The 15,189-nt window shown below is 44.8% G+C and overlaps 1 protein-coding gene across 1 annotated transcript in view; it reads right to left on the reverse strand.

The window, feature by feature from the left end:
- Positions 1-11,351, reverse strand: part of CCDC146 (coiled-coil domain containing 146) — a 1,030,007-nt gene extending 1,018,656 nt beyond the window's left edge. The window contains exon 1 of the mRNA XM_085654014.1: positions 11,237-11,351. The gene's annotated coding sequence lies outside the window, so the exon portion shown is untranslated. The remainder of the gene's footprint in view (positions 1-11,236) is intronic.
- Between the last annotated feature and the right edge of the window lie 3,838 nt (positions 11,352-15,189).

The following is a 15,189-nucleotide window of genomic DNA, read 5'->3' on the forward strand; positions in this document are numbered from 1 at the left end:
GCCCACATTGTGCTGCTCTCCACATGGTCACGGTGAGGCTTTGCTTGCTTTAAAGGCATATTGTACAAACGCAGCTGTCGTCCCCCACCGCACCAGCCAAGCATCGCCCTCAACATGTCGCGAACAAGCGGGTAAGTGAAACCGGCAATTCTTCCCTTCAATGTCCTTCCTCGTGGCCGCCTCGAGCCATCCAAGATCAGAGGGGAAACCACGGAGGTAATTTCAAGCACTTTTAAGAGTTAGCCATGGAGCGACAGATGGGTGGCTTATTGCAGCACTTACACAGCCGCCATCTTTCCCCGCAGTCCTTGACCCCCGGCTTGTCTTCTTCTATTGAGACAGATTTTGGAACTCATTTTAAAAGGAGGTCCTAAAATGGTTGCATACTGCTCTCCAGACTAAGCAAAAGTTCCATTGTGGCTATGGAACACAAGCACCAGGAGTTGTGGAGAAAGTGAATGGCACCATAAGATCTAAGCTTGCAAAGATGTGTGGATTCACAAGTAATATTTGGAATGATAATTTTGTGCATGGTCTCATAAGCATTAAAGATACTTCAGATAAAAACACTGGTTGTATATCTCCCTTCAGCAATGCTTGTATCAAGAACTGATATCATATAGGATTACTGCCAAGGTCTGACTGATGTTGTGACGTCTCTCATCAGGTGAATAGGTCAATATCAGAGACAAAAGAAACTCCATGCCATGCACTGCAATCGGGTGACTGATTTTTATCAAGAAACAAGTTTGCAAAAACTGTCTGGAGCAGAGATGAAAAGGCTACATCAAGGTATGTTTTTGACTAAAACTGATGTAAAGCGTGCCATAAACCAGCAGGGGATTCATGCAGCTCACACAAGAAGAGTGAAGACGGCTGATGAAGTGGTGATACCCACTGATTCACAGAGTCAAGCTCAAGTTTGCTGCATGGATCCAGAGGAGTAGAAGTGAATTCTGAAACTGGAGAACACAAAGGTGAAGAAGATCGTGGTGACGGTACCAGTAGTTAGTCACAGAATCAGAGTTAAGAACTGCTGCAAGGTAATGAGCAGCAGGAAGAAACAGCCTATGATCCATTTTTTAAAAAGGTTTTTATTTATTATTTTTGCATTATGCAGCATTTTTAACAGTGTGACTACATACTTGTAATCTGCATTTGTATTGATATCAGCATCTGAATCCTCATAACACATGCAGAAAAGAAGGCACATAGTGTGGAAAACGTGTAATAATTTGTTAGCATAAAGCCATCTTGTCTGTGGCATCCATTTTATTAGCTATGTAATTCTTCTGTCTTCACTGCTGCTTGCCCTTCTATTCTGCTTGAGTCATCAACTTTAGTTGTAACTCCTTCTGTACTGGGCCAAAGCAATGTCTGTGCTGAGCAAAGGCCTGTAGCTGCTGAAATGCACCTGGTTAAAGATGTACCTGTCAGATATTTTGTGCTGCTGTAAGCAGTTCTGTTCCCCCTCCCACTTTGCTGACTAAGTCATTACTCAGCTGCCCATGTCTGGCTGTAACTATTTCCTTGTATTCTTGTACCTTCTATTTGTAACTATATGTATACTAGTGCAGAAAACACAGTATATAAAGCACCATGGTCTGTGTATTCAAGCCACTACCTCCTGGAACACTTGAGGAAGTTGTATGGACGTGGTCTAACTCATGAGTGAATAAACTTGTTATTTTGAATTCCAGCTTCAGTGTCAATCTGTACTTTGTTAGTCTAAGGACCCGTGGACAGAGAAGAGTGACCCCTGCACTGGTGTGCCCCTTAAAAAGGCACATTTCCACAATAGAACTACACTCATTTGGGAAATAACAATATAAAATAAAACAAACCAATATTAGCATAGAGTCTGGTCTTTTATTTTGTGTGTGAATGTAGGGTAGTGTGGGATGTCCGGTGGCTAATTAGCAATATGTGCCCAGTTCCATATTTAAGTGGCAAACTGAGTAAGGAACCACAATGGTCTTCATATCCTAGTCCGGCTTGTGGCATTCCAGTGACCACAAGCATGTCTACGGTGGGTACATATTGTTCGGATCACTTTGGAATGTGTGCAAGGGGTCTTTGCAGAATGCAGCTTTGGGTGCCTCCATAGGCCCAGCAGTTCCTCCTTGTGCAGTGCCAAGGATTCCATCTAAGCCCAGTGTAACACTGTAGCCTTCCACTCTAAGGCCCCCCAGGAGTGCCGCTGCTTTCTATCTCATCGTAATTGGGCATCTGGCAAGCATTAATAAATCGAATTGTTGCCTCTCAAGTCTTTCTACAGCCATGGAGGCCCAGAATACAGGCTTCCTTTCTGTTAACGTCAAATCAACCTGTGAATTGATTCTGAAAACAGTGATAGTGAATCACCTGTTGCTAATAGGCCAACACGAAGAAGAATTCCAAAGTATGAATCACCGAAGTGGACTTATCTAGCATCTGTGTCAGAAGAATCAGATATGGAAATCTACAATCCAATAAACTGTCCCAATGTATCTTTAAAGACAAACTAGAGGAAGAGCCACCTTGAGTTTTTTGTTAAATCCTGACAATTTGAAAACCAAGTATTTGAACTTTGCAAGAAACTGCCGATTTAGTTTTGGAGTCCAAGTATAAAGGCTGAAAAGAGAAGAAAAAAAAAAGATCCTAAATTCCAGATTTTGAATTCGGATTTATATTTTCTGCTCTGATATCAGTTGAAGATTAACAAATACCACAAAAAAATATGATGGTAATTATGTGTATGTCTAGTTCAGGCGAAACCCTGATCCATATAGGATAGCTATGTGTCCTTCTTTTGGGACAACAATTACATATTGAGACACATAGACATGCCAGTTATAATAGATAAGGAAGCCTCGCCCACGTTTTGTGGCATGCTTCATACTTGGCAACCTCACCCCACCCTGGTAAGACGGTACTATCAGGTCTGACTCAACCTCAATGGAAGGGAGTTATTTTCAGATGTGCTGGATAAACAGGGTATACAGATATGATAAATTACAGATACCTTGATGTATACCCAAGGATATTCCTTTGTTAGTGGGTACCTCCGGTATAGGTTTTAAAAACAATCAGGAAAAAAGTGGCTGCTCCTTCAGTTCAATGAGCCAATAAGTGTCTGCCCTTTCTGGTGCTTACAATGATGAGGGGCACTCGTTAGAGCAATAAATATCTCTATTTCTTATTCTAAATTCTTTAGAGAACAGTTGGCATGAAAGAAGTTCCTGCCTTGACAAGGGGCATATGTGAGGGTTCCTGAAACAGAATTAAAAATAGAAAAGCAATTGTTGTTTTTATGTTCTCGGGATAATGTAGCTACTGGCTTAAGGGTGCTGTAAAACCATGCATCGTGAATAACAGTCACTTAAACTCGGTTGAAATTATGCAATTGTGACACTACACTGGACACAAACATAAGCCACATGTGTTTGGTGAAAAAAGTGATATTACACAGTTCCTGACTGCTGCTTACCTTCCAGATGGGATAACCATGCTTCTAGGTCTGGATAGAGCAGGCACCCTCTGTAGTCACACACTACATTTATAGTTGTATTTGAAAATGGAAAAGACATAATATTATTGTATCAAATCCATACTATGTAACACTGGTGAGGTCTCCAGGAGTCATGTAAACTTAAATTTCAGAGGGAAAGATGATGAATCACTCGGCTGTACATCAATATCTCTTGTTGAGGAACAGTGACAATCATTCAATTATATAAAACCAGTACATGCCGTGAGAGTGCCCCAGAGTGAATGGGTACTGGGCGAATATGGTATTACAGTTGCATGTGGCTACAACATTGACTGTTGAGATGTCACCCAGGGTGTGTTTACTGAGAACTGTCAAGCAACCCAAGAGGGGTAAGATGCAATGCAGATTTCTGCAGCTGGCCCTTGTGCTGGCCAAGTGACGAGTGGCTTTTGGTTGGCTAGTTGAAAGGGCCCCTTCACTCGTGCTAAAGGTAAAAGATGTTGCAGAGTGGGTTTTAGCCCCAATGAATGCAGGTCAATCTAGAAGCCTAGAACAGGATGTTGGAAGCCTTACAATCGTAGCACGTCGGGGGTAGTGACCTGGGTCGCAGTCACAGGGGTCAGCACTTACTACTTCACAGGGGAAACAGACAGTGGAGGAGGGAGGGGCAGTGGACTCACCTACGGTCAAGTCAGGGAGTGGACATCCGAGAGGCATGACTCTTTCCTTTGTTATGTAGGAGGGCCTGGAAAATTCCATGGTTAATGACTAAAATATCTCTTTTCCTTTACCTTACAAGATACTTGTCTGGGGTTGAGATTGAAGAGATGGGATTGAGCACCGGATCCTTCTGGAAACTACGAATGGGATTATCATGCAAACACAGAGCACATGTACCATTTGCTGTTTTCTCATGTTCTTTTTAGTTGGTTATAATGCAACAACAACAAAAAGTATGTCATGTACTTATGTCATTCCGTATTCCCACGGAGGTGGGGTTGCCTTATAAGAATAACTAATAAAAAAATAATTTGAAAAAAAATGTATATAAAACAAATTTAGTCAATTTTGGCCGTGGGGGTAGGGATTGCACCTTACTACTGACAGTGTGTAAACATACATATAGCTATGGTCATAGCCCTATGTTAGGAAGGGCCATGACCACAGCATTCTCATGTACAACGTGTAATCTGCTACAGACATATATATAAACCCTTCTTTACTGTGCACAATGGCCTCAGATTATTGATGGCAACGGGGATACACAAATACATTCTCTAAGAGTTGTCATCCCCAAAAATATATTGCTTCATTTGCCAGTCACTTCGTCACACATACTTACAACCTACTACAGCCATATATCATCGCTTATTAGCCCCAACTCATTAGTGGCAACGGGCAAAATGGCGAGGAAATCACCAGAGAGAAAATACTTATGGTGAAATGCAGAGAGCTTGGTTCGGCTACATATTTCATCAAGAGGTGTACCTGCTTAGAAACCTACTTGTCCTCCATACACCAGCCGCTTTTGGTAGTCGGTGGTGCATGCAAGCTGTTAAATCATCGTGGGGCAGCTTCTAACGGAGGCAGTGCGTCATCACGGGAGCACTTTGCATTGGCATCTATTGGTATGCAGGAAATGTGGCTCTTTCAACATGCGATATTCTTTGGTAAAAAAGAGCTGCCCTGAGGCAGTGTGGCGTTCTTATACTGTTGGACAGTGGTTTTCAAACTTTTAATACCGTGCCAACCCAGTATAATTTTTTTTTTTTTAAAACATTGGGCCACCCCCTCAAAATTTTTCACGTGCTTCTTTTGACCAGAGCCTGGTGCCTGCCCTGGGATCTGTTAAGGCCCCCTTAGGGGGGGTACGGACCCCCCACTTTGAAGACCCCTGCTCTATGACTTCCCACAATACAAGGTTAAGGAGTCATAATAATTGGAAAGAAAAGGTCTAGTTTGCAAGGAATAATAGCATATATAAAGACATTATATGGTGCAAGGATGACATCCAGTTATACTGTACATCCAGATTACAGATTTTTTGTACATTGGTAAGTGCTGCTGTTGCCATGAGTATGTTGCATATACAGCATACACAATTCCCTAAGGTGTGTATACTAATAGCTAATGCTTAAGATTGTTGCAGCCACGATTGCTAGGAACTGCAAAAAGTCTTTACATTTTCCCACAGGGAGTAATGGCTGGGAGAGACAAATAGTTAACGTATAGTCATTTGGTCCAACTTCTTTCAAACTGGACCGTGGTATGTTGTCATGAAGACCATTTGCTTACATTGTAGTTATTTGTTCCTCTTGCTGTTTATATGAGACCATGGGATGTTATCATTCAGTCCTTAAATATCAGCAAGCAGTCTGTAAATTAGGGCTGTTCAAAAACACAGAAGTGGTGGGATCTTGTCTTTTTCCAGAGGTCTGTGTTTCTCAATGGCATATCATAGTAGATTGCTTTCAGTGTGCCCAGAGTCCAAAGAATGCTTTATCAATTTATTTGCTTCTCATCTACATCCGATCGCACTACGGTTCTCATTAATTATGGTATGTACATTCCTAGTTGTCATCCCAAGGTACAATATGTAGATTATGTTTTAGAATTGTAATTGCCATGGAGTTTGAAAGCCTAAATCCAACTCATTAATGTGGTTCTGTCGGGTACAGAGTTGATTCCTGGTATACTGAATAATAACCAATAAAACAAAAATACACAAAACTTTTCAGCAATAATCAATAAAACGGAAAGACCAAATAAGTCACAACGAAAAACACACCAAAAATAAAACAAAAAGTTTGCATTTAAGGATAAATCAATATATGTGTTTCTTTTTATGGTGTCAAGCAGACATTAGAAGACTGTCAAATTTCATGAACATACAATTTGTTCCAACGGTGCAAGTGATATGGTGTAAAAAAAAAAGTGCTAAATGTGAACAAGCTATGTACAGTGCTGCAAGAATTGTTGAAATTAGTCATTCAAAGGACATCCATCCATAGAACATGAACTCCACACCGCTTAGGATTTTATCTATCCATTTCGCGTGGGGTAGAGAGAGTAGGGCCAGGATTGTTACAAGTACGTCGACGTTTCGACCCAGAAATGTGTGTGATTGATAAGTAGGCACAGCGGGTCTTCCTCAGGACTAGACGAACCAAGGGACAGCCCGAATCAAGGGAAATTTGCAGGGTGTGGTTCACAGTTCGTCGGATTCAAACCAATGACTTAAGTGGGGTTCTTGATGGTTGTGAATCACATCAATGGCACGGCACAGTACTGTAGCTCTCCGGCACAGCTCTATAAATGAAAAGCCCTAGGGATGGATGTCCTTTGAATGACTAATGGGTGGGTCCAAACTGGGGTGGCATAGTGAGCAAAAAAACTATGGATTAAACCCAGTTCCTTGACCGGGGGTGAGTGGTTGAAGATTTTCAGCACTCCATCCATCGTGCTGGTGCATTACCCCAGACAAATAACGTATTAAAAAAAAAAGTGAATTGATTTCTATGTATGTGACACAGAACCGCCTTGCAATAGATATGTTTCTTATGAAGGAGAGCGGAGTCCGTAAGGTTTTGAAAGTGAGAGTGTGCTAAACCATGATGCCGGATAACACGAAGGCCATTAGCGCATAGGTTGTTAATATTACTGAGGTTTTTTTCAAAATTCAAATGTTTTAAAGAGCATGGCTTGCAGAAACCACTGGTTTCCTGGTTTGGTGAGATTGGAAAGGGCTTTAGGGAGGTTGTTGAGTAGTTTGACAGTTTGGGAGGTGGTATGCTGAGGGTTATACTAACACCTACAATTATAGTGTTCATTTGTGCAATTGGTCTGTTTCTCTTGCTCAAACTGTCTGAATTAATCATTAATAAGTTGGATATAAATTGTGGGTGTAAAAAGGAAGGAAGCATCTAAGGGAAAAAAATATGAGCTCGAGATATAAGAGGATGCCAGAGACCAAGTCTATAATCACTGTTGGAAGAAATCGAGACGTGAGACAGAAAAAAAAAAAAGCATACCATAATATAAATAGTTTGCGGTTTTTAGTGATAATAAAATAATTGGGGGGGGGGGTTGAGGCATTTATGCGTCTTAATCAAAAATGTTTGTTATTAATAGTGTGCAGAGCAATTAAGCTACACTTGAATACACGTGTACACTGACATGAAGCTAATGCACTTGAAACACATTTGCCATGACTTGTTAAAGTATGTCAGCCTAGATTAAGATAAATGGGCCTCAATGCTGTCTTGTTCAAAATAGATGCCACACCCATATATTTGTTTTATGTTTACTATCTGCTGCACATAGTAAAGCAAGATATGGATGTTTCTTTATGAATTACACTGCTCTTGAAGAAAGCCTGCTAAAGTCTCCCTACCTCACTTCATCTTGAGCTCTACTTTCCATTTCCCTTTACTTCACCTCTTTTTCTATACTATTCTCTTTGTTGCTCACACCCTCTCATTTCTCTTACTCTGTCTCTGTCTAGTCAGAAAAGTACACACATAGGACGACGAATGGATGGACAAAGCAGGAGAAAACAATTTAAGAGAATATCACCCACGCAGTACTAGGATTTTCAGAGCTTGGTCCAGTGCTCTGCCTTTCGTAAATGCATAAAGAATCCAGCAATGCACACAAATTTGTAATTAGTAATAACCATCAATTAAAGCTACATTTCAGATGCTATATGCATTCGTTTTATTTTCATGTTATTCACTATACCACTTAACATCTTTAACTTTTATCGTGTATTTCTTGTCATGCGAAGAACAGGCTAGTTGCCCACTGTCCCTTATAAACACCGACAATAAAATTTACGCCAAATTGTTGGCCAGCCGCATCCTCCCCGTTATGTCATGAATCGCTCGCACAGATCAATCCGGTTTTATTCCTGGGGCGCCACCTCTCACAACCTACGAGCCATCTTCTCTGTCCTTCACCAGATCAATCCCTCACTACCGGCTGTGGCTGCCCTACTGGATGCTACTAAAGCCTTTGACACGCTGGAGTGGCCTTTCCTCTTCTACCCTCTCCCTCGCTGGGGATTCAGCCTAAATTTCATATGTAAGATACAGTTACTATACACGCTTCCAACGGCTCACATCAGGATAAACGGGCAGATCACTGACCTCATTGCTACCTCGAGAAGCACTAGGCAAGGGGGTCCCCTCTCTCCTATGCTTTTCGCCAGGGAACCCCTGGTGGCGAGACTGCACCAGCATCACGCCCACCGGGGCATCGGCTTCTCAGTTCACGCCCTCGTCACATCCATGTACGCGGATGATGTCACGATATACGTCCAAGACCCTCAGGAAAATCTGGCGCCTGTGACTAGGGATGTGGTGCGATTTGGTTGCCTATCTGGAGTCCAAGTCAATGGTCAAGTCAGTCCTTTTGCCCCTTACCGATACTACAAAGCCCTTCATCCTTGACTTTCCCCTTTGTTTAGGTGTTAGGTCCCACTAGATACCTCGGCATCTGGCTGAGCAGGGACGTGGACGAACTCTGGAAGTCCAATTTTGGACTGGCTGGAGACCAAGATCCGCGTGAGGCAAAACCTCCTGTTATCGTTGGCTGGGCACATTGCCATTGCTAAAATGGTGGTGCTCCCAAAATTCCTGTACTTCTTTTTAAACATCCCCTTCCCTCTCATGTCGTATTTTTTACGCAAACATTATCACTCTGATCTGGGCTGGACGCCAGCCTAGAATTGCCTATGATATTCTTACACTACCCCTGGTCCGGGCGGGATGGGAGCCCCTGATTTTAAGCTCTACGCGCTGTGAGCCCAAGCCAGCTTTCCCCACTTTTGGCTCCACCCCACGCCATTCCAACCTCATGTGGCAGTCGAGGTGGACCTCGCTGCCCCATGGCCGATTTAGACCGCACTATTTCTCCAACCTAAACCCCCCACGCGGCGAGATTGAAACAGTTGAAAGCCTGCGTTGGGCCTGACACCGGTACACTGTATGCACCTTTCATGAGACTTGCTAGCCACCTAGCATTCCCCCCCATTGCAGACAGCATGTATGGCCCACCGCGCAGGGCACCTAGGCCTCAACACCATAGCAGACATCTACCCCAACAATACGTTTTCTACCCTTACTGAAAACGCACATCCACTTGACAAACTGCTGTACTATAAGATCAGAGCGACATGTAGAGAAGATAACCCCGCGTTCCCGCATGCCCCCCAGGCCAACATGGCCCTTGAGTTTGTTCATTCCTCCAGCTCCCCGTGGAATTTGGTCACTAGACTATACGCTCTTACATTGGCCGCCTGCACTACTAACACTGAGCGTGCCCACAATGCGTGAAGTGTGGACTTAGAAAGGGACCTCCCTCCTGAACACTGGCTCTACTTCTGCAACCAGATGAAGCACCTCTCTCCCAACTATCGTCTGAGGCTCATTCATTTGAAGTATTTGCACAGCCTCTACCACACACCCGCATCCTTACACAAGATGGTCCTCCTTGACAATGACAGATGCGCGCGCTGCTCGGCTCCCGGCGCGGACTTTGCCCATCTGGCCTGGTTGTGCCCCAGGGTTTCATTGTTCTGCCATGGGGTATGCACAGCCATCAGTGACATCACACTTGAACGGATCACTCTTGATCCCCTGATATGTCTTCTGGGCTTCGTCAAACATGTGTCAGATGCTAACCGCAAACCAATTGCAATGCTTCTAGTGCTTGCTAAGTGCAGGGCGCCCATGGTCCAGAACTGGTTGGACGATGCAGCCCACTGCCAGACTCTCCTGGGCGTATGGGATCTGATGCCGGCGGCCAGAAGACCCTCAGACATATGGGCTCCTCTCATCTCCTACCTCCAACGGTTAACTACTCCAGACGTCTCAATAACAGACTCCCCATTTCCGACACACAGAATGCCAGATATGGTACCGTCGGTCTTACTCCCCTCCCCCCCCAAACCAGATCATGTGTGCTTCCCCCAATGTGTCTTAATCACCACTCACTACAGATGGGCTATGTATTCCTCTTAGCCTTCATCACGGCGGAATGCAATTGTATGTGCAACCTCTACTGTCTTAACTGCTGTAATGTGCCATGATTTCCTTTTGTCAATAAAGGTTTTTTGAAGAAAGAGAGGGAGAAAAACAAAAAAAGTTGCAAGAAAAAAATATCAAGCACAAAATAAAGAAACAACTTTATCAATGCTTGTTCAAACTTTCCTTTGGTACTAGTCAGCTTATGTATCCTGGCCCACCTGAGCTTTCGGCTGCTTCGGAAAGTTTAACCAATCATTCAGTAATGCTCGCCTTTACGAGACCCCTAAAATTACTTTCTCAAACCCCAAAATCCATAAGGTAGTTCTGTTTTTATACCCATTATTTACCTACAAGCCTGACTGGCCCTTAATAAAGCAACAGAGCTCTGATTAGATTAACAATAAAACGATGGAGCTCGAAGCGTTGGGAGTCTCCACACTTCAAGAGGGTTGAGATTTATACATTTACAGTTTGCTGTTTCATCAAAAGGGGCGTTTCTCAGAGTCTATAGCAAGAGACAGTCTTGCCCGAATCACCCCAGATTCTGGGTGCTGTATCCGTCACCCTGCCTGCCGCGCACTGTGTGTGAGGGCCAGCTGGGTGCGCGTGATACTCTGCGCGCGAACGCCTTGCGGTTAGAGGAAACCTGCGTCAAAAAATCAGTCTGAGGCAAAAAGGTTTCGATGTGCCGCACAAGGTGCGGATGAGATGAGCTCGGCTACAGTCCCTCTCTTACCTCGGTCAGACGCGGCCCGGCGAGCCCGAGTAGACTCAAAGCAGGAAGGGGCCGTGCACCGCAATCACTGCATCCAGTGGGTTTCCACCACCTGCTTCAAATCACTGAGCCACCGCGTCCGTTGCCATGGGCACGAGAGCCTGCTTCGCCACGCCTCTCCCCACGTGCGCAGAGTTCGGACAGCCCATTTCCCATTTCTTGTGTTCTACGAGTGAAGCAAGATATTTCTTTCTTTCTTTAATGCAGTTTTCTACAGCGCGAACTTTACCCAAAGGTGTCAGAGCGCTTTACAGAAGAACCAGGCACGTTACAAAAGGTACAGAAGATATACCAAACACACTAACAAGTTACATATTTACAGTTACAGGTACACACAGGGCTTTAAGTGGGTTGAAAAAACTAGGGGGTCTCTCAAAGGGGTGTGGCCAATATAATTAAAGGCGTGGCTTAAAAACACATTCGCTAAAAATCTGTGCTTAGGATAGTGTGCCGCCCAACTTTTATTTAGCTGTTTCTGTCATTGCATCCAGATATATGATACAAGTAACATCAGACCTGCAACAAGTTAGGACTATTGGCTTTGTCAATGATTGTTAGTTGCATAAGATACATAAGCAGCAACTATGGCTTGTTGTATATAATATTGAAAAAGCTTTCACTTAAAGCCCTGGTGAAACCACGACGATGTTGCTGCTCCTGTGTTTCAAAAAGAGAAGGGAAATCCAGAGAGACAATGACTCTCTTTAAAGGACTTCCCTTCCCCTACGACGCTCACCTGGCATGACCTCATGCTGTCTCTTCTCCACTTTTGAGAAGTGTGCAGTGTGAGCACGCGCACATCGATGTGCTGCTGTCACTGCTGTGTGCCAGGGCACAAAACAGAGCCCGATAGAGACCCGTTTTGAACCCCCGTTTAAAAAACTGCCGGTGCTCAGCACCGATGATACCAGGCCCACTTAAAGCCCTGGGTACACAAGATAGGCTTATCGCGCTAAAAAGTTACATGTATGCAGTTATAACACTAACAAGTTGCATATTTATATTGCAAAGATATAGACGGTGTCAGCGTTAGGTTAGGACAGGGGTAAAATACATATGGACAAAGTTGACCTCATGGGAGTGCCAGGTACATTACAAAAGGTACACAAGATCGACTAAACACGCTAACAAGATACATTTATAAAGTTACAGGTACACAAGATAGGCTGATCACGCTAACAAGTTACATATATGCAGATACAACGCAAACAGGTTGTAAGTTATATTGTAAAAAATATGAAAGGTGTAAGCGTTAGGTTGAAACAGGAGTAAAATACATATTTACAAAGTTGAACTCATGTGAGTTCTAGATGGTCGTAATGGTCAAGAAATGGGTTGAGTTATTCCAGCAAGTGTCTTTGGAGGAGTTTTAAGATCTGCTTTGAAGGTCCGGAAAGAGGTGGTGTTTCGAAGGGATGGAGAAAGTGAGTTCCAGATTCTGGTTGCATTACTAGAGAACGGTTAAGCCATAAATCGATCCCTTTTGAAGGTAGGAGTATTGAGCAGTAAGTTTTCTGCATTGCCTGAAGGTCTAGAGCCTCCTGAGATTTTGAGTTAATTAGCTAGATAGCGTGGGGTGGAGGTGTGGAAGGCTATGTGGGTGATACAGGCAGTCTTGTAAATTGACCTTGCTTCAATAGGAAGCCAGCGAAGAGACAGCAGTATGGGTATGATGTGATCATTTCTTTTAATCCCATATACGAAGCGAGCTGATGAGTGGAGGATGGATTTTAGAGGGGAAAGGTGGGATTTGGGGAGGCCAGCAAGGAGAGAGTTGCAGTAGTCTAATCTGGAAAGAACCAATGATTGGACCACGGTTTTTAAGCTCTCGTTCAGGAATGAAGCACGGAACCCACCAGAGAAGGTGCAATTGGTAGCGTGCATTCTTGGCGATGGAATTGATATGGGACTGTAAGTTGAGCCTTTTATCTAGGATGACGCCTAGAGATTTGGCACTGTCAACAATGATAGGCTTGTTGTTGAGAATGTTCAAATTGTTCATCCAAAATTGAATAGGAGGAGGAGATAGGGAGGTCGAAAGGAGAAGGAATTCTATTTCGGAAGGATTCAGTAATAGTTGATGAGTAGACAGCCAGTGGTGGATGGAGTTGAGAGTGGTGTTGAGGATTGAAATGTCATGAGTGGAAGAAACCTTAAGGTAGATTTGGGTGTCATCTGCATATAGGTGATAATGGATACCAGATTGTTTTTATGAGATTACTCAGCGGTAATTCTTTCATTAGGCACATGATGGGGGGCTCCCCCGAAACTCTATTAAAACAATTGTTTCACATCCTTTCATGTCAACGAAAAGGATGGCCTTTACTTGACAAAATGTACGTGAGAAAATTGACTAGTTAGAAAACTTGTTCTGGCTCAGTTCGTCACAGACAATGCATAGTTTAGGAATGCATTTGAAGGAGCTATCTGCGTGTAACTTCAGTACGCATGCCCGAACCATCATAAAATAGCCCAGTTAATGACTGAGCTAATGTGTCTTCCGCGAATATTGCATGTACAATGTAGGTCACAGATATGTGTTCTATGTAAGTAAGCTGTGTTAATTTGTCTACTTGTTAGACCTGTCAGCCCTTTGGGTGGTCCCTCCTCATCATTATTTATTTTGTCCCACTTTTGCCTCAAACCCTGTTTGAATTTTTCCTTTTTGGGAACCACCAGACTTTTTCGTGTTGCTACAGATTCAGGGAGCCATTTTAGCTACCCCTGAAACTTCTGTCTGAGGGCCTGAAGCACAAAATGGTGGCCTCCCATGACATCACCAGCATCCACTGGAACCTACCAGCACCTTCCAGAACATTCCAGGAGCTTCCAGAACCCTGTGACCGTTGGAGGCGGTTTAGAATGTTGGGAGGATAAGAGAGGCAGTTGGCAGTTGGAGCTGGCAGTTGGCACCTGACTGGTGAAGAGAGAGGAGCACAACAGTGAAGGAGGAAGGAGTGAAGCAGCAGGGGTGGAAACTTGTGCCTGGAGTGGGGTCCATAAACCCACCCTTGATACTTGTCCCTACTGATGGATCCCAGCCTATAGCCCTGTGTGGGAAGAAGTCAGAAGAAAACCTTCCTAAGGACCTGGACAGCAGGAACAGGCCTTAGAACCAAGAAAGCAGCAAGATTCTGACCTGAGAACTGGTTTCCCTGGAGCCTGGCGTCGAGTAGCCGAAGACCTGGAGCCCGAGGTGGAGAAGCGGCGCTGACTGAGGTAGCAGACGTCGTACCCGGAGCCGCCTGAGGTCGTAAGAGGGCGCCGGCGGAGGTCGAGAGGAATACCAAGGGTCGAGAAGGAGGTGAACCGAGGTCGAGTGAGCGGCGTCATCGGAAGGGTGAAGTCCGCCCTCCGGAGTCGTCGGAGACCGAGGTAGAGGAGCACCGGAGGTCGGGAGTGAGGATCGCACTCCGGAGTCGCCCGGAACCTGTGAGGTAGAGCACCGGAGGTCGGGGGTGAGGATCGCACCCCGGAGTCGCCGGAAGTCGACATCGAGGCCAGGCCGGCCGACGTCATCGGAGCCGAGAGCGCCATCGGACCGGAGCCGCCCGAAGTCGACATCGTGAAGAGACTGCCCGACGCCATCGAATCGGAGGTCGAGATCGAACCGAGGCCACCGACATCGGACCGGAACCGCCTACCGGCGTCGACAAAGAACTGACACTGTGCCGAGGCCGCCGAGACCGAACCGGAACCGCCTCACGGCGTCGACACGACTCCAGCGGCGTCGGAACATCAGAAAAGGGCAGTAAGTGGAGTAGAGGGCGCCTAAGGCCCTGTGGAGACCTGAGAGACTACTCTAAGGGGCTAGGGAGGTGCTGAAACCCACCTGACTGTGCCTGGGGTGAACTGGGACTAACCTAGAGAGGTTGTGTGGAGAGGAAAGCCAGGGCATTGGAATTCCCCCCTTT

Source organism: Triturus cristatus, chromosome 4_1 (genome assembly GCF_964204655.1).
Source record: "Triturus cristatus chromosome 4_1, aTriCri1.1, whole genome shotgun sequence".
Lineage (NCBI taxonomy): Eukaryota > Metazoa > Chordata > Amphibia > Caudata > Salamandridae > Triturus > Triturus cristatus.